Source organism: Dasypus novemcinctus, chromosome 11, assembly GCF_030445035.2.
Source record: "Dasypus novemcinctus isolate mDasNov1 chromosome 11, mDasNov1.1.hap2, whole genome shotgun sequence".
Taxonomy (NCBI): Eukaryota; Metazoa; Chordata; class Mammalia; order Cingulata; family Dasypodidae; genus Dasypus; species Dasypus novemcinctus.
The window spans coordinates 110,519,462-110,538,564 of record NC_080683.1 but is presented as its reverse complement, the minus strand read 5'-3'; the positions used below and the strand labels follow the sequence as shown (position 1 = coordinate 110,538,564).

General features: G+C 38.6%; 1 pseudogene; it reads left to right on the top strand.

The window, feature by feature from the left end:
* The first annotated feature begins 2,238 nt into the window (after nt 1-2,238).
* On the top strand, nt 2,239-5,013 carry LOC101447743 (pericentriolar material 1 protein pseudogene; annotated as a pseudogene).
* Nucleotides 5,014-19,103: the final 14,090 nt, after the last annotated feature.

The window sequence follows — 19,103 nt, the reverse complement described above, 5'->3', positions numbered from 1 at the left end:
AAAATGATTATGTGATTTTTCTTCTTTAATTTATTAATGTTATACTGATTGATTTTTTATGTTGAACCACCCTTGCAAAACTGGTATAAACACCAATTAATTGTGATATGTAATTTTTTAATGTGTTTTTGGATTAGTTTAGCAAGTATTTTTGTTGAGGATTTTTGCATCAGTGTTCATTAAAGAAATTGGTCTTAATTTCTTTTCATAATAACCTTATTTGGCTTTGGTGTTAAGGTGGTGTTAGCTTCATAGAATGAGTTTCCTGGTGCATTTCATGTTATTGTTCAATTACCTGAGATCCTGTTCAATTTTTTGCACTATTTTCTTTGTCTGTTCTCCTCACTTTCCAAGTTCAAATACTCTATATTCAGTTTCATGTATTCGTTCTTCTAACATTTCAAATCTACTGTTATATGCCTCTAATGTATTTATAATGTCATCCATTGTGTCTTTCATTCCACTAAGCTCTTTTACCTTTTTTGTACACTTTCAACTTGTTCTTTATGCTCACAGTGTCATCTTACTATGCTTTATATCTTTAGTCATATTTTCCTTCATCTCCTTAAATTAAGGATGTCTGTGTGAACATCATTTTTGGTTGTCTTAAATCCCGAGTTTCTTCCTTTGTGCCATATCTTCCTTTTTCTTAGTATGTGATGTTATCTTTTGTTAATAACTAGACTTCCAATAATGGTGATTTTGTTCCCTTGATCACTTTCTCTCTCTTGTCTAGTGGTTTTATTTCACAGCTCTTCTTTATAGTTTATTTTTGTCTAAAACTTCAAGATGTCCTATTTAACTAATCAAAACAGTGCAAGGAACTGCTAGTGGGGCTTCACCAGATCTATTGTGCCTGGGAAAGAATTGAGAGAGACAAGCTTCTTTTCCTTCATTTTACTGGCTGGCCAGCAGATGGCACTCCTCAAGAAACCCTTACAGGGAGATGAAACTTCAATTTCAACTAGCTGTTTTGACCCAGGGTGTCAAGTTTACATTTGCCAAAGAGAAACCTCACTCAACCCTTTGTTGCACCCTCTCTCTTCCTGGGAGGAATGTGACACTTCTGTTCTCTGTTGGCCACTCAGTTACAGATTTTATCTATGCTTTTTGCCTTGAGGGTGGGGGATGGGCATCATTCCCCACGATGGAGTTATCAACTCATGGTTATCCCTTTAACTTCTTTATCTCTTTATCCCCAGTCCCTTCCAGATAATGTGTGCGGAAACTCTTCTGGTCTTCAGTCCCAAAGTGGTTCCCTAGGATGATTTCTATGCCTTCTCTCCTATCTTTCAAGAGAGCTGTACCCTGCCTGAGCTACTCTAACACTGTCTAGGATTGCTTCCTTATTTCAACAACATTTGATTACTGCCTGGTACTTCATAATCCCTGCTATGGTGCTCCTTAATATACAAAATCTTCCCCAAGTAACATTCAGTTCCAACTCTGTGAAGTGTTAAAATCAAAGCACCATCAGAGATGCTGTCTTACCAAAGTCATCTGCTGTAGTCCTACCATGTGGCAAGGCAAGATGGCAACTGAATGCTCCTTTAACTTTCTTTGACACTTGGATTAAACCACCAAACTGAGTCCAGTCTGGGTCCAAAATGCACAGGGTTAATCATGCCTTCTTTCAGCATGACTGAGCACCAAGATTCCAAAATTGGTACTGAACAAGGGCTTACTGCTTGATGGGTGCAAAGACCAATATGGTGACATCAGGATTTTGAGAAAGGAAAGAACTTCAATGCAAGGTCTACTGGTGTGGAGACAGGAGTCATGCCTCAAAACTTTCTACCCAATCTGAGATTAAAGATTTATGTAACTTGGAGGTGAGAGACAGGGACAGTGAGGGGAGGTTAGATGTGGCAAATTCTACTTGGTTAATTATAGAGCTGTCCATGTGTGGTTGAGTAGATTTTGGACTACATCTTCCTTATTGAAAGACCTCTTATATTTGATCTGTTTCTGATGTCACCCTGTCTTAGAAATGTTGATTCTGAGGGAGGACACCATTGTTCTTGGTGCCTCAAATATTGCCAGAGGATCAAGAGTCAAGTTTTCTGTGCATGATCAGGTTATATGTCCTGCAGTTACACAAGCTCTGAAGAAATGCTTACAGGAACAGAGGACATCCCGCCACAAACTGCTGATTACCTGTCCCTGGTTATAAAATGAAAACAAGTTCTTGAGGAGTGCCATCTGCTGGCCAGCCAGTAGAATGAAGGAAAAGAATTTATGCACCAACAAAATCAGCATCCAGAAAAACCAGGAAGCAAGGAAAGAGGCAGCAGTGCATCACACTCTCCTTCTCCCAGTTTATTTTGTCCTTTCAGCTTTCCAACACAGCCTGTTAACCTCTTTAGCCTACCTGGATTTACAAATTTTTCATAATTTGCACCAGGTATGAACTTCAGTCCTTTATTTCCTTCTAATTTTGGAGATTTTTCTCAGAATATCTCTACACCCACTGAACAGCAGCAACCGTTAGCCCAGAATCCCTCTGGGAAAACAGAATATATGGCTTTTCCAAAACCTTTTGAAAGCAGTTCCTCTCTTGGAGCAGAGAAACAAAGGAATCAAAAACAGCCTGAAGAGGTGGAAAACAGTAGGTCACCATGTTATATGACCAAGAAGGTGAAGTAGAAAAACCATTTATCAAGACTGGATTTTCAGTGCCTATAGAGAAAACTACAAATGGTAATCGCAAAAATCAATTAGATACCAGCAGGAGAAGACACCAGTTTGATGAAGAATCATTAGAAAGCTTTAGCAGTATGCCTGATCCAGTAGATCCAACAACAGTAACTAAAATATTCAAGACAAGAAAAGCATCTGCCCAGGCCAGCTTGGCATCTAAAGGTAAAGCACCTAAATCAAAGAGTAAGAAGAGGAATTCTACTCAGCTGAAAAGCAAAGTTAAAAGTATTTAAACTGGGAGTGATTTTTTCATGTTTGAAGCTTTGCAGGATACTATTTATTCTGAAGTAGCAACTTTAATTTCACAAAATGAATCTAGTTCACATTTTCTAATTGAGCTCTTCCATGAGCTTCAGCTACTGAATACAGACTACTTGAGGCAGAAGGTTCTGTATGTGCTTCAGGACATAGTATCCAGGCATGTTTCTGAGAGCCATGAAAAAGAAGGGGAAAATGTAAAGTCAGTGAATTCTGGTACTTGGATAGCATCAAACTCAGAGCTTACTCCCAGTGAAAGCCTGGCTACTACTGATGATGAAACTTTTGAGAAGAACTTTGAGAGAGAAACACACAAAATAAGAGAGCAAAATGATGCTGATAATGCTAGTGTCATGTCTGTATCTTCAAATTTTGAGCCTTTTGCAACAGATGATCTAGGCAACACTGTGATTCACTTATATCAAGCATTAGCCAGAATGAGGGAATATGAGCATATGAAAACTGAGGCTAAAAATAACACAAATATAAGATTCACCTGCAGGATTATTGAGGATGAAGATGGTGCTGCTGCTACTTCTGTGGTTAATAATTTAGAAGAAACTTCCATTATTGAAAATCATGGTTCGCAGCAACCTAAAAGTGAAGTTTCTACAGTCCCTTGTCCTAGAATTGATACTCAGCAGCTGGACTAGCAAATTAAAGCAATTATGAAAGAAGTCATTCCTTTTTTGAAGGAGCATATGGATGAAGTATGTTCTTCTCAACTTCTAACTTCAGTAAGACGCATGGTTTTGACCCTTACCCAGCAAAATGATGAAAGCAAAGAGTTCGTAAAGTTCTTTCATAAACACTCAGAAGTATATTGCAGGATTCACTGGCAAAATTTGCTGGCAGAAAACTAAAGGATTGTGGAGAGGATCTGCTTGTTGAAATATCTGAAGTATTGTTTAATGAATTGGCTTTCTTTAAGCTCATGCAAGATTTGGATAATAATAGTGTAACTGTTAAACAGAGATGCAAAAGGAAAACAGAAGCAGCTGGAGTAATACAGTCTTTTGCAAAAGAGGCCGAAAGGATTCTTGAAGGAGATCACGGCTCACTTGCTGGAGAGATTAATGATGAAGACAAAGACAAGCGTGAGACTGAAACCGCTCAGCAGACTCAGACCTCTGAAGTGTGTGACGGTGAAAGTCCCAAAGATGTGAGATCTGATGTTTCTGATCAAGAGGAAGATGAGGAAAGTGAAGGACACCCCGTGTCTATTATTACCTTAGATTTGTCTAAAGCTGAAACTCAGGCTTTGACTAATTATGGAAGTGGAGAAGATGAGAATGAGGATGAAGAAATGGAAGAATTTGAAGAAGGACCTGTAGATGTCCAGACTTCACTTCAGGCTAACACTGAAACAACAGAAGAAAATGAACATGATCAGGTTCTACAACATGACTTTGGAAAAACAGCAGGAAGAAAATGTCCCATCAGAGCAAGAATCCACTACTGATGACCAAGACAGCTTGCCTGTGAAATCCTGTTACCTAAATATCTTGGAAAATGAGCCACCTGTAAATAGCCCTGCCTCCAAGGACTTGGTCACAACCATGGATTCATCGAGACAGCCTAACCCTGCGCTGTTCCCCATAACGGAAATTGAATCCTTAGAGCCTAGAATCAAAGAAGTTAAGTCTGCTCGGAAGACCCCTGAGAGCTCCCTGGCTGCAAGTCCTGATACTGAGTGTCCTGTGTTAGTGAATGACTATGAAGCAGAATCTGGTAACATAAGTAAAAAATCTGACGAAGAAGACTTTGTGAAATTTGAAGATTTACCACTTAAACTGACAATATACTTAGAGGCAGGTCTAAGAAAGAAAATGGTAGAAGAAGAACAGAATAATCATTTGCCCAGTGAAATATTATGTGAAACAATGCAGAATGAAGAATTAGCTGGGAATTCTCAGACACTCAAAGAGCCTGAAACAGAGGGAGCCCAAAGCGCATGAGGCATCTTCAGAAACTCATCTGACTCTTCACACAGCCAATGCATATATGAAAATGGCACTAAATAAACATCTGTTTTGATCTGTATAAAAATGTAAAAAATAAATAAATAAATAAATAGAATAAAATAAAATAAAATGAAAACAAAATAAACACAAAAGCAAAAGCCCAGCTTCACTGCAGGAAAATGTTTAATACATGGAGATGAAGCATCTAATGTCAGTGAACATTAAATCTAACAACAAGAAAGGGACTCATAGACAAAGAGAAGTCTTTGAGGTTTTGCTTAAACTTTAATCCTTCAAACTTTCATTGATATGTGTTGGATATTCCTTTATGGCAGAGGCATCTATAACACTGAACCCCAGATTCTTAAACCTTTTGCTGTTTTCTACCTCAATATTATACCAATCCTACTTTTAAAGTTTCAATTAAGAATTTCAGAAAATACAACCAAATGATTTATCAAAATCTTTTGAAATTTTGTAAACCTTACAATAAATGATCAAGTGAAACAGTTTTTGCAGGCTCATATTTTTCAGTGTGCTTGCATTTCCCAAGAATCAACTAATAGAAAAGATACCAAAATATTTTGATAACATGTTTCATTGAAAACACCATATTTGTATTACATTTGGAAGTTCCCAAAATACTCACACTTTTTTTTTTGCTCCCAGTAGTTTTAAATACCCATAAATCAAACAGAATTTTCATGTTTTGAGTGTCAGAACATTTCAGTGTGGAATATGCAAATTTTTGTCAAGAGTACACTAGGTACTCCCAATCTTTGTCTTCTTCTAGTGACTGAAGGATGAGAACCAAATTCCTGCTTTTCAGCAGGTTGGTGGTTAGAGTCGATTGAGACCAACCAGGCAGGCCAAGTGCTTCCAGGTGGTTTAGGAGGTCTTGGGGTCTGGGATTCCTTCCTCCCTAGAGAAATTTGTGGCAGGTGATTCCAGCTGATGTAACTTCCAGGAACTCGACTACTTAAGACTCATGCTCTAGCAGGGCAGGTGTTAGTGCAGGGCTCACCCAGAAGGTACCTACCCACCAGCATCTGCAGGGAAAAAAGAGAAAATCCCAACCTGCCGGGTCATGTTTCCCCATCTTGATCAGGCCCAAGCTCTGCCTTCAGGGGGCAGGGATATAGGGTGCTGTGCTGTGCTTGAGCTCCTAATATGTGCCAACTAATTTTCATCCCTTGCATTCCCAATGTGATAATTTGAATCATCCTAATTCTTACCTCCAAAATCATCCTTTTATAAGCCATATGTTTAGCATCTTTTCCTAAAAGAAGGGGAAATAGGGGAATGTATCCATTTCCCTTTATTTTGTAGCCACAGAAGCCTTGTCCCTAAAACATGACCAATACCTCATAGATCTAAACCACATACAATGTTTGATATTTTTCCAGACTTGATATGTGGATGAGGCCCTAGACATGGCGACAGTTTCCTCTACATAATATGTCTCTGTCTAGAATCACCAACTTCCATGAAACCAAGCTATGCCTGAAAACTGGAGGCATCTATATAACACGTTGGTTATATGATCTTAACAACATTTCAATTTATCATACCTAGCTACTAAGATCACCATAGAAATGAGGAAGCAGTTACTTTTTTCTGACCACATTCAAACATTTAATGCTATTTGGTGTAAGTACGTATTTATCATTCAAAGAGAAGTTTTAAAAGTCCTTAAATACTTTCAGAGGTTTTCTTTATCAACCAACTACTTAAAAAGCATTCTATCTTGGAATTATTTACTATATACAGAAAAGTTTCAAACAGAACGTAGATAAAGTTTCCATACCCACTCACCCCAGCTTTCCCTGTTGCTGAAATCTGACATTACCACAGTATGTTTGTCCAAACAATGAGTCCAATGCATCTAGATTTATATAAACTAAATTCTAAAATTAACAATAACTGCTTCTGATATTTATTTGATCATTATAGAAAATAATTTTTCAGCCACTTTCCTTGAATCTATCTTAAAAGACAGCTTATTAGTTTACTCTCATATTAAAATGCTCCAGTATGCCACTTCTTCTGAGGGGAAAGGATTTGTCCATACAAATTAAGAAGTTATTCATGATCTTCATCACTGGCACTTGTCCTTAGGGAGAATCCTCAAAGCTGATGCCTCCATGACCCCCTCTCCCATGTCATTTCCCTAGTATTGTTGTCCTGCTGCCTGACCCTCTATCCAAGCAAAGCTCCTCTCAGCTCTACTGTCATTGCCACCAGCATTGAAAGCTTCAGAAAGCACTTGGAAAATGGTGTCAGATTAAACAGACACTCACCATCTCTCTCACAAACAAAACAAAACAAAACAAAAAAAAACAGCTGAGTGGGGGCAAGATCCTGCCTGAGTGACCTGTTTTGGGAACCCACAGAGCAGGAGGTTTCAGGCATTGATCTGGAGAGAGCTCAACCAAGAGATAAATTCCTCAAGGTAAAACCATGAGTTTCTTGACCTCGAGGCTAGAAAGGTAGGATGGATAAACCTCACACTCAAGGTAAGAAGCTGCTGTGAGCCCCAGCTCCCACCAGCCACCCAGCTAGAGGAAGTGTTATCTGAGAGTAGGAGGCTTCTGCTGAAGGGTGGAGAGTGGTTTCCTTTCTGTGGGGTTGGTTGCCAGGATCCCCTTTTGAAGCTTTGAGGAGCCTACCAGCTGGCTTTCGGTTGCACCAGGAAGAGGGGAGAGGTGAATCTGCTGAGTCAGCCTGATGTACCTAACCACCCTGGGTAGAGAAAATTGGCCTGTGAGAAGGTGGAGTCAGGCAATTGACTAGTCCTAGCCCAGTGTGGGGTAGGGGGGACACTATCAAAATTTCAACTTCCCTAAGGGAGGCGGGCAGTAGGAAGTACTTAATATGTTTCCAACAGTCTATTTAGGGTTTCCTTGGAGGAAGGGTGTCTCAAGGGTGTTGAGAGTTATTTGGATTTCAAAAGGGGAGGCTCATACAGGCTATTGCATCCTGCTGCCCTGGGAGAGAAAGCAATAAGAATAGAAAGGGGGTAGGGACAGGCTCCCAATCGCATGAATTTATCCAGTTGCAAAGACTCAAACCTCCTGAATGGCAAATGACAAGATCACTTTCTGAAGCACTAACTGACCCATTGAGAAAGTTTAGTTCAGTGGAGGAGTTTCCACCTTGAATATACAAGGTCCTTAGTTCAGCTCCCAGCTCCTCTTAGAGTAGTAATCCACTGGGATATCAAACATCCAGCTGATCTTTAAGACAGGGAAAATGTAGACATTGTTCTTCTCTTGGCTTTCTTATTTTTCCTAAAAAAAAAAAAGTTCCTTTTGTTTTAAAACTTAACTTTGTTTACTCACTGAAACCCACTTCAAAACCTGCAGAGGGAAATCTGCGATGTAATTGACTGATGAACACCAGCAGGCTACTAAACTCCACAGGGGCCTAAGAGGGAAGGCTGTTTTTCCTTAGTTTTTGTTTGACTGTTTGCTTGTGGGTTTGTTTTTTGTTTTCTTGTCTTTCTTTCCTCTCTGTCTGCACACCCTCCCCCCTTTTTTAATTAGGTGCTGTTGTCTTGTTTCTTGTTTGCTGTGTTTCCTATTCCTGGATGTCACCTTTTCTGTGTATATCGATTTTGTCTACAAACACAATCTCTTTTCCTTTGTACATCTTTCTGTCTTCAGCTTTCTGTTGTTGTTCTGACTTTCCACCTCTCTTTGTTTAGTTCTCAATTTTTCTGGTTTTTTATTTCTAACTGTATTTCTGTTTTTTCTTTTATTAACTTTTTTTTTCTTTTTGTCCATTCTTTTATCTTTCCCTCTTTCTTCACCATTCTTGCCTTTTCATTCATTCTATATACTTTTATATATTTGGTTTCCCATTTCATTGTAGGTACTCCATTTTTTTATTCCTATTACTCTACATTGCTTACATGAGTTAAATATTCATTTTCCTAGGTCTTATATGAGTCCTCTTCTAATGTAACTAATGTTATTACCATTATCCTTTTCTTTTCTTACATCTTTTGCTTTCTCTGGCCCTAATCTTTTTCTTTCAAAGGAATATAGACAAAAACAAGGATATAAAATAAGAAAAACAAAGTGTGAAAAAGAAAAATTAAGACACACACAAAGAACAACTAAATAAAACCCTAGCATAGATAGAGAAGCTAATCAGAGGAATAAACCCACCAAGATAAACAGATGACCAGACAACAACAAAAATTTATAAACCATACCAAGAAACGAGAAGACATGGCCCAGTCCAATGAACAAAGTAAAACCAGGAGGAGAGCAGAACATCAAACAACTAACCAAGGCTGTTCAAACAAATATCACGAACCAACTTAATGAAGTAAAGGAAGAGATTAAAGATATTAAGAAAACCGGGAGAACATAATGAAACTGTAGACATAAATAAAAAGATAACAGATTTGATGGTGATGAATTGCACAATTCAAGAAATAAAAAATATACTGGAAGCATATAACAATAGATTTGAAGAGGTGGGGAAAGAATTAGTGATGTGGAAGACAACACATCTGAAATCAGATAGTAGAACAGCTAGATAAATGTCAGAAAAAAATCCTGCAGGGACTTAGGGATTTGAACGACAACACAAAATGCATAAACATGTGCATTATAGGCATCACAGAGGGAGAAGAGAAGGGAAAGGGTGCAGAAGGAGTGTGGGAAGACATAATGGAGGAAAACTTCCCAACCCTTTTGAGGGAGATAGATGTTCATGTATAGGAAGTTCAGTGCACCCAAAACAGTATAAATGCCAACAGGCCTACTCCAAGAGATATACTTGCCAAACTGTCCCATACTCAAGAAAAGGATAAAATATTGAAAGCAAGATAAAAGAGAACCATCACATATGAGGGAAGGTCAATAAGATTAAGTGCTGATTTCTCATCTGAAACCATGGAGGCAAGAGGCAGTGGTATGACATACTTAAGGTGCTAAAATAAAATATTTATACAGCCAAGAATTCTCTATCCAGCAAAGCTGGAATTCAAAAATGATGGAAAGCTCAAAATATTCACAGATAAACAGAAACTGCACATACAGTCATCTGATATTCCATAAGACCACCAAGCCCACTCATCTGGGAAAGAAAGGCCTCTTCAACAAATTATCCTTGGAAAACTGGATATCCATATCCAAAAGAGTGAGACAGTAACACCATCTCACACCTAATACAAAAATCAACTAAAAATGGATCAAAGATCTAAATATAAAAGCCAAGATCAAAAAGACATTGGACGATAATGTAGGGAAGCATCTATAGTACCTTGTAATAGGAAATGGCTTCATGAAGTTCACACCCAAAGCACAAGCAGTGGAAGAAAAAACATAAATGGGACCTCCACAAAGTTAAAACCTTTTGTACCTCAAAAGAGTTTGTCAAAAAGTGAAAAAACAGCTTATCCAATGGGAGAAATATTTGGTAACCATATATCTGATAGGATACTAATATCCAGCATGTATAAAGAAATCCTAAATCTCAAAATTAAAAAGACAACTTATTTACAAAATGGGCAAGTGATTTGAGCAGACACTTCTCAAAAGAAGATATACAAATGGCTAAAAAACACATGAAAAGATGCTCAATATCACTAGCTATTATGAAATGCAAATCAAAACTACACTTAGATACAATCTTACACCCATTAGATTGGTGGCCATTAAAAAAAAAAAATGGAACTACAAGTGTTGGAGAGGATGTGGAGGAATGGGAACCCTAATCTACTGCTGGTGGGAGTGTAAAATGGTCCAGCCATTGTGGAAGACAGTTTGGTGGTTCCTCAAAAAGCTAACTATAGAATTCCATATGACCCAGTAATTCCACTTCCCAGAAGAATTGAAAATAAGGACATGAAAAGATATTTGCACACCAATGTTTATAGAGTCATTATTCACTATTGCTGCAAGCTGGAATGAACCCAAATGCCCATCAACAGATGAGAGGATAAACAAAAGGTCTACATGCACACAATGGGATATTACACAGCTGTAAGAAAGAATGCATGGGAAAGAATACACGGGATAACATGGATGAATCTTGAGTACTTATGCTGAGTGAAGCAAATCAGACATTGAAGGACAAATACTACATAACCTCTCTGATATGAATTAAGCAAACTGAGCAGACTCAGAGAGCTAGAGTCTGGAAGACAGGTTTACAGGAAATAGAAAGGGAGAAGAAAGTTGTGAGTCAGCGCACACACTGGCAAAATCTATGATAAGTTGGAAGTGAGTAATTTTGCAGTGAAGGGATATGACATGGTGTAGGGATGCCATTGGGATGGGCAGCACAAGCTTGACAGGGAGCTAGGGTATGGAGGATGGGTGGACAGTTCATGAAATTGGAGGGAGGGTGATGGAGGGAGCAAGTGAACATTGGGGATTGATAGGTATGTGCTTGAAACTACAATGTTGAGAAAACATTCAGAAATATGACAAGGAAGGATTACTGGTTTAGGGTGTTGGACAGGAGTGCATTTGGGACAGGGTGCACTTCGAGCAGGCTTCTAGCTAGTGTGTAAGTGTTTATTTTGTCATAGTGTGTTATATCAGTGGGTGGAGACCATATAATGAGTGGGAAGGTATTGTACTCCCATCCTGGAGAAGACCAACATGTTCTCAAGAGGGGAGACTGTCTCTTGAGAGCATTGATGTTTCCTAATAGGGGAGGACAGACTACTCTGTCAAACTCTCAGCATTGTTGCAAGTATCTATGAATCTTGTTCTTCAAGGAATAAAGCCTGGTAGTCACTATAGGCCCTTTGGGGAGGGGGAGGGAGGAAGAGAATAGATGAAAGAGGGAGTAGTTAGTGGGCAATAGATTCTGCAATGATGGATACAGGCCATGTTAAATTTCATTAAAAATTCATAAAAATGTATAGTTTAAAATATAACCATAATATAAACTACTGACCATGATTAGTAGCTATGTTTCAATATTTGAACATCAGTTGTAACAAATGTGTCATCTACATGTAAAAAGATCATTAACAGGGAAGGGGAAAAGGGGGAAGATGTTGGGTATATGGGAGTCCCCTATATTCTGTATGTGACTTCTCTGTGACTTAAAACTTCTTTGAAGACATCATGGGGGCAGGGGGAGGAAAGTAAGATAATGATGAAGAAAATGGAAGAAATTGCCACTCTACACACAGGACAAGAGATATTACAGTGATAAAAGGTAAAATGTCAAAAAATTTAAAAAAATATTTTTCATTTTTTTAATACTCCAATTTTTTTACTTTATTTTAGTTTTAGCTTTTCTAAATTATGATGTATTTTATTTTTTATGTTTAAACCTATCATTGATATCTCATTGTCCTATTAATTGAATTTGGCAATATATTTGACTTCACTTTTTTTGTTTTTGTTTTTGTTTTTTTTTTTGCATGGGATACTTGTCCCTTTTTATTTACTTAATAACTTACTTATATCAGGATGGACTCATAACATTTATTTTTTACTTTGGGTTGTGATACAATACTAGTTTATTTATGTTGTTCTATTTCTTCTAATTTTTTTATATCAAATATATTTTTTTATTGACTTTGTAATAATATTACATTAAAAATATATATATGAGGTCCCATTCAACCCCACCCCCCCACCCCACCTCTCCCCCCGCCAGCAACACTCGTTCCCATCATCATGACACATCCATTGCATTTGGTAAGTACATCTTTGGGCACCTCTGCACCTCATGGTCAATGGTCCACATCATGGCCCATACTCTCCCCCATTCCATCCAGTGGGCCCTGTGAGGATTTACAATGTCCGGTGATTGCCCGTGAAGCACCATCCAGGGCAGCTCCATGTCCCAAAGACGCCTTCACCTCTCATCTCTTCCTGCCTTTCCCCATACCCATCAGCCACCATGTCCACTTTTCCCAATCCAATGCCACCTCTTCTATGTGGATATTGGATTGGTTGTGTCCATTGCACCTCTATGTCAAGAGGAGGCTCAGATTCCACATGGATGCTGGATGCAATCCTCCCACTTTCAGTTGTAATCACTCTAGGCTCCATGGTGTGGTGGTTGTCCTTCTTCAACTCCATCTTAGCTGAGTGTGGTAAGTCCAATAAATCAGATTGTAGGTGCTGGAGTCTGTTGAGGCTCAGGACCTGGCTATCACATTGTCAGTCCAGAGATTCAAATCCCCTAAATATATCTTAAACCCCAACACTAACTGCACCTCCAGCACATTAGCATGAAAGTCTTATGAAGAGAGATCCCATCTGAGTCCAGATTCATCACACATGAACACCATTTTCAAAGAGGGGCCATCTGACCTGGTAGTTAACCCCATCGGCCATGACCATAACTCCCATGAGTCTCTTTAGCCCTCAAAGGAACCAATATCTGGGGGTTGTATCTGCTTTATCTGTCTCTCAGACTCTGCTCAGTTGTGCATAAGGGCAATCCTTCTGCCAGCCTCCAGACTCTTTTTTAGAGACTCGTAGCCATATAAACTCATTTCTCCTTTCCATTTCCCCCTTACATTAGGTCAAACAGCATTTTAAAGTCATGTTATTTTATGTAGACAGGGATATTCTGCTGATCTGCATTGAACCTTCCATATAAGGTCATTTTCCAGTTGCATCATCAGTTGGTAGTTGATAGTGGTCCCTCGGTGCCAGGGAGGCTCATCCCCAGGTGTCATGTCCCATGCTGGGGGGAAGGCATTGCATTTACATGCTGAGTTTGGCTTCAAGACTGGCCACATTTGAGTAACATGAAGGCTGACAAGAGGAAATTCCCAGGCACAATGCTGCTCTAGGCCTTGTTCTTATTTTAGGCTTATCAGCTCACAAGCATAGTCATTAGCGTCAGGGGCTCACTGTTGAACCCTCACTCCCTCCCGGTCCCTGCCGCTGCACCTGGGAGACTCTCGCTGCTCCCCTAGGGACCACAACAGAGCACCACTGGCCAGGAACCCAGTACCCCCACTGCTATGGTTTTTAATTGTTGCCACTCTGAGTATATCCAAACATTACCATGCACCCTGGACATATGTTCTGTACAGCTCCCTGTCAGCCATTTATCACCTGTCAATGGTATCCTATACCAGTATCCTTCCATTGCCATTGTTGAAACACTCTGTGATCCAGAACTCCCCGAAATTTGAAGCCCAATATAATGTCAGGGTCCCTTACTAGGGAATGGCATATAGCGATGGGTTTAAAGGTTAGGTAAAGAATACGTGTTGACTTGGAAAAAATTCTACATCCTATCTTTTTCCTTTTTTTTTTTTTCCCCCTAATTATTGAACTTCTCCTCACAGGAGCCCTAGACCACAGCAATTCATGTATGCAATATACAGCACTCCCACACATCCACCACAAAACCTTTTCCCTTCCACAGCGATACCCTTACACCCTATTCACATCATATTTACTTAACGTGATGTACAGCATCTAAGACAATAGCTTTCTAACAAGGTGACATTTGTGCTTATATTGTGGTGCATACTTTAGGATACACATTTTTTTACATTCTTAGTTATCCTATGTTTTACATTATGGTTTACATTATCAGTCTGTCATCTCCTATATGTTATGGTGTAATATTACATGTTTTATATCCATCCTTGTGTACTCTCACGAAACTCCTCTTACCCCCCATTTACCTTGATTCCACACATTTAACATCCATTTTCCCTTCCACCTTGGTGCCCACAGTGACAGCCAACCTCCGTTTCCCAAGGAGCCACTTCCAGATATAGATGGAATAGTGTTCAGGGCCTAACTTGCTCAACTGCCCCAATGCCCTGGGAGCCACCCTTTCTCTCGAGGGATACAGTTCCCTCTATTTGATGGCATTAGTCCTCCCCAGGATGTGGGTCCACCCCCACTCTCACTACTTGGGTTTCTACCCCATGGTGTCACCCACTCTGGCAGAATGAGCATTTAGACATTGCCCAGGAGCCCGTCCTGCATCAGACCCTCCCCTCCGAGCGTTCTAAACAGGTATCCCTCTATATTATATTTTGATATGATTTTCTCAGCATTTTACTCTCCACCAACACCTGACCCTCTCCTGTGTTCGTATGCCACCCCTCCCTCCCTCCACTTTTGGGAAATGTTACCCATCCGCCCCTCCCCAGCCACCCTCAAACCCGCAAAGCCCCAACCAGAGGCAACCCCTTGCCCCCCTTCTATCTCTTCTTTGTGTTCATACTTACCACCATCTTGTCTTAAATTCCACCCCTGCAGACATAGGCTCACATCCTTCCTCCACCCTCCTATTTCTTGTAAGCCTATTGTTCAGTCTCTTGCTATCTAGGGCAGCTTGGTTATTTCATATCATTGAGGTCATGTAGTATTTGTCCTTCAATGTCTGGGTTGCTTCACTCAACATAAGGTTCTCAAGATTCATCCATGTTATCACATGTGTTTGTAGTGTGTTTGTTCTTACAGCTGAGTAGTATTCCATTGTGTGTATATACCACATTTTATTGATCCACTCATCTATTGATGGGCATTTGGGTTGATTCCAACTTTTGGCGATAGTGAACAGTGCTGCTATGAACATTGGTGTACATATATCGGTTTGTGTCCTTGTTTTCAGTTCTGCTGGGTATATACCCAGCAGTGGTCTTGCTGGGTCATATGGCAAATCTATGGCTAGTTTTTTGAGAAACCGCCATACTGTCCTCCAGAATGTTTGGATCTTTCTGCATTCCCACCAGCAGTGGATGAGTGTTCCCCTTTCTTCACATCCTCTCCAGCACTTGTAATCATCTGTTTTTTTCATAGCGGCCAATCTTATGGGTGTAAGATGGTATCTCATTGTGGTTTTGATTTGCATTTCCCTGATAGCTAGAGATTTGGAACATTTTTTCATGTGCTTTTTTGCCATTTGTATTTCTTTTTTGGAAAAGTGTCTGTTTAAGTCTTTTTCCCATTTTTTAAATGGGTTGTTTATCTTTTTATTTTCAAGATATAGTTCTTTATATATGCAAGTTATAAGTTTCTTATCAGATATATGGTTGCCAAATATTTTCTCCCACTGTGTGGGCTCCCTTTTTACTTTCTTGACAAACTCCTTTGAGGTGCAGAAGACTTTAATTTTGAGGAAGTCCCATTTATCTCTTTGTTCTTTTGCTGCTCATGCTTTTGGTGAGATATTCATAAATCCATTTCCTATTACAAGGTCCTGTAGATGTTTCCCTACACTGCTTTCTAAGGTTTTTATGGTCTTGGCTCTTATATTTAGGTCTTTGATCCATCTTGAGTTGATCTTTGTATAAGGTGTGAGATGGTAATCCTCTTTCATTCTTCTACATATGGCTATCCAGTTCTCCAGACACCATTTGTTGAATAGGCCACTCTCTCCCAGTTGAGAGGGTTTGGTGGCTTTATCAAATATTATGTGGCTGTATATGTGAGGTTCTATATCAGAGCTTTCAATTCGATTCCATTGGTCTGTGTGTCTCTCCTTATGCCAATACCATGCTGTTTTCACCACCGTAGCTTTGTAGTATGTTTTGAAGTCAGGTAATGTGATTCCTCCAATTTCGTTTTTCTTTTTCAGTATGTCTTTGGCTATTCGGGGTCTCTTTCCTTTCCAAATAAATTTCATAGTTAGTTTTTCTAGTTCCTTAAAGAAGGCTGTGTTGATTTTTATTGGGATTGCATTGAATGTGTAGATCAGTTTTGGTAGGATAGACATCTTAATAATGTTCAGTCTTCCTATCCATGAACAAGGAATAGTCTTCCATTTATTTAAGTCTTCTTTGATTTCCTTGAACAATCTTGTATAGTTCTCGGTGTATAAGTTCTTTATCTCTTTAGTTAAATTTATTCCTAAGTATTTGATTTTTTTATTTACTATTGTGAATGGTATTTGTTTCTTGATTTCCTCCTGATCTTGTTCATTATTGGTGTACAGAAATGCTACTGATTTTTGCGCATTGATCTTATAACCTGCGACTTTACTAAACTCATTTATGAGTTCTAGAATCTTTGTTGTAGATCTCTCAGGGTTTTCTATGTATAGGATCATGTCATCTGCAAATAATGAAATTTTGACTTCTTCCTTTCCAATTTGAATGCCTTTTATTTCTGGTTCTTGCCTCAGTGCTTGAGCAAGTACTTCTAAGACAATGTTAAATAGGAGCAGAGACAGTGGGCATCCTTGTCTTGTTCCTGAGTTTAGAGGGAAGGAGTCTAGGATTTCTCCATTGTAAACAATGTTGGCTTTAGGTTTTTCGTATATACTCTTTATCATGTTCAAAAAATTTCCTTGTATTCCAATCTTTTGGAGTGTTTTTATCAAGAAAGGGTGCTGTATTTTGTCAAATGCTTTTTCTGCATCAATATATATAATCATGTGATTTTTTTCCTTCAATCTGTTTATATGGTGTATTACGTTGATTGATTTTCTTATGTTGAACCATCCTTGCATACCTGGGATGAATCCCACTTGGTTGTGGTGTTTAATTCGTTTAATGTGTTGTTGAATACGATTAGCAAGTACTTTGTTAAGTATTTTTGCGTCTAGGTTCATTAGAGAAATTGGTCTGTAATTTTCCTTTCTTGTGATGTCTTTATTTGGCTTTGGTACTAGGGTAATGTTGGCATCATAGAAGGAGTTGGGTAATGTTCTTTCTGTTTTGATTTTTTGGAATAGTTTCAGCAGGATTGGTGTCAGTTCTTTCCAGAATGTTTTGTAGAATTCACCTGTGAAGCCATCTGGCCCTGGGCTCTTCTTAGTTGGGAGATTTTTAATACCTGATTCTATCTCTCTGCTTGTGATTGGTTTGTTAAGATCATTAATTTCTTCTTTTGTCAATATGGGCTGCTTATGTGTTTCTAGGAATTTGTCCATTTCCTCTAGATTGTCATTTTTGTTGGAATGTAGTTTTTCAAAGTATCCTCTTATGATAGTCTTTATTTCTGTGGGGTCAGTGGTGATATTGCCTTTCTCATTTCTTATTTTCTGTATTTGCATCTTCTCTCTTTTTTTCTTTGTTAGTCTTGCTAAAGGTTTGTCAATTTTGTTGATCTTCTCAAAAAACCAGCTCTTGGTCTTGTTTATCTTTTCAAGTGCTTTCTTATTTTCTATTTCATTTAGTTCTGCTCTTATCTTTGTTATTTCCTTCCTTTTTCTTCCTGTTGGGTTACTTTGTTGTTGTTTTTCTAATTCCTTCAAATGTGCAGTTAGCTCTTCAATTTTTGCTCTTTCTTCTTTTTTGATATATGAATTTATGGCTATAAATTTTCCTCTCAGTACTGCTTTTGCTGCATCCCATAAATTTTGGTATGTTGTGTTATCATTATCATTTGATTCAAGGTAGTCATTGATTTCTTTTGAGATTTCCTCTTTGACCCACTGTTTTTCTAAGAGTGTGCTCTTTAATTTCCAAATCATGGTGTGAAATCTGGGCTTCTGTCCCTTGCAAATTTCCAGCTTGACTCCACTGTGGTCAGAGATATTGTTTTGTATGATTTCAATCTTTCTGAATTCATTCAGCCTTTCTTTGTGGCCTAGCATATGATCTATCTTGGAGAATGATCCATGTGCACTTGAGAAAAATATATGTCCTGCTGTGTTTGGGTGTAGCGCTCTATATATGTCTATTAGATCCAGGTCCTCTAATATACTGTTCAGATGTTTTGTTTCTTTGGTGATTCTCTTTTGAGATGTTCTGTCCAGAGTTGATAGTGGTGTATTAAAATCCCCCACTATAATTGTAGATGTATCTATTGTTTCACTTAGTTTTTCCAGCGTTTGCCTCACATATTTAGAGGCACCCTTGTTAGGGGCATAAATATTTATGATTGTTCGATCTTCTTGACAGATTTTCCCTTTCACTAATATGTAGTATCCTTCTTTGTCTCTCACAATTGTTTCACATTTAAAGTCTATTTTGTCTGATATTAATATAGCTACTCCTGCCTTTTTTTGGTTATTGTTAGCTTGTATGATTGTTTTCCAGCCATTCACTTTCAATCTCCATGCATCTCTGGGTCTAAGATGTGTCTCTTGTAGACAGCATATGGATGGGTCATATTTCCTTATCCAATGTCCCAGTCTGAATCTTTTGAGAGGTGAGTTTAATCCATTGACATTCAGTGTTATTACTTTCAAGGAATTATTTGTGTTAGCCATATTTTGATTGGATTTGTGTTTGTCATATGTTGTTCGTATTTTTTTTTGTCTTTTTTG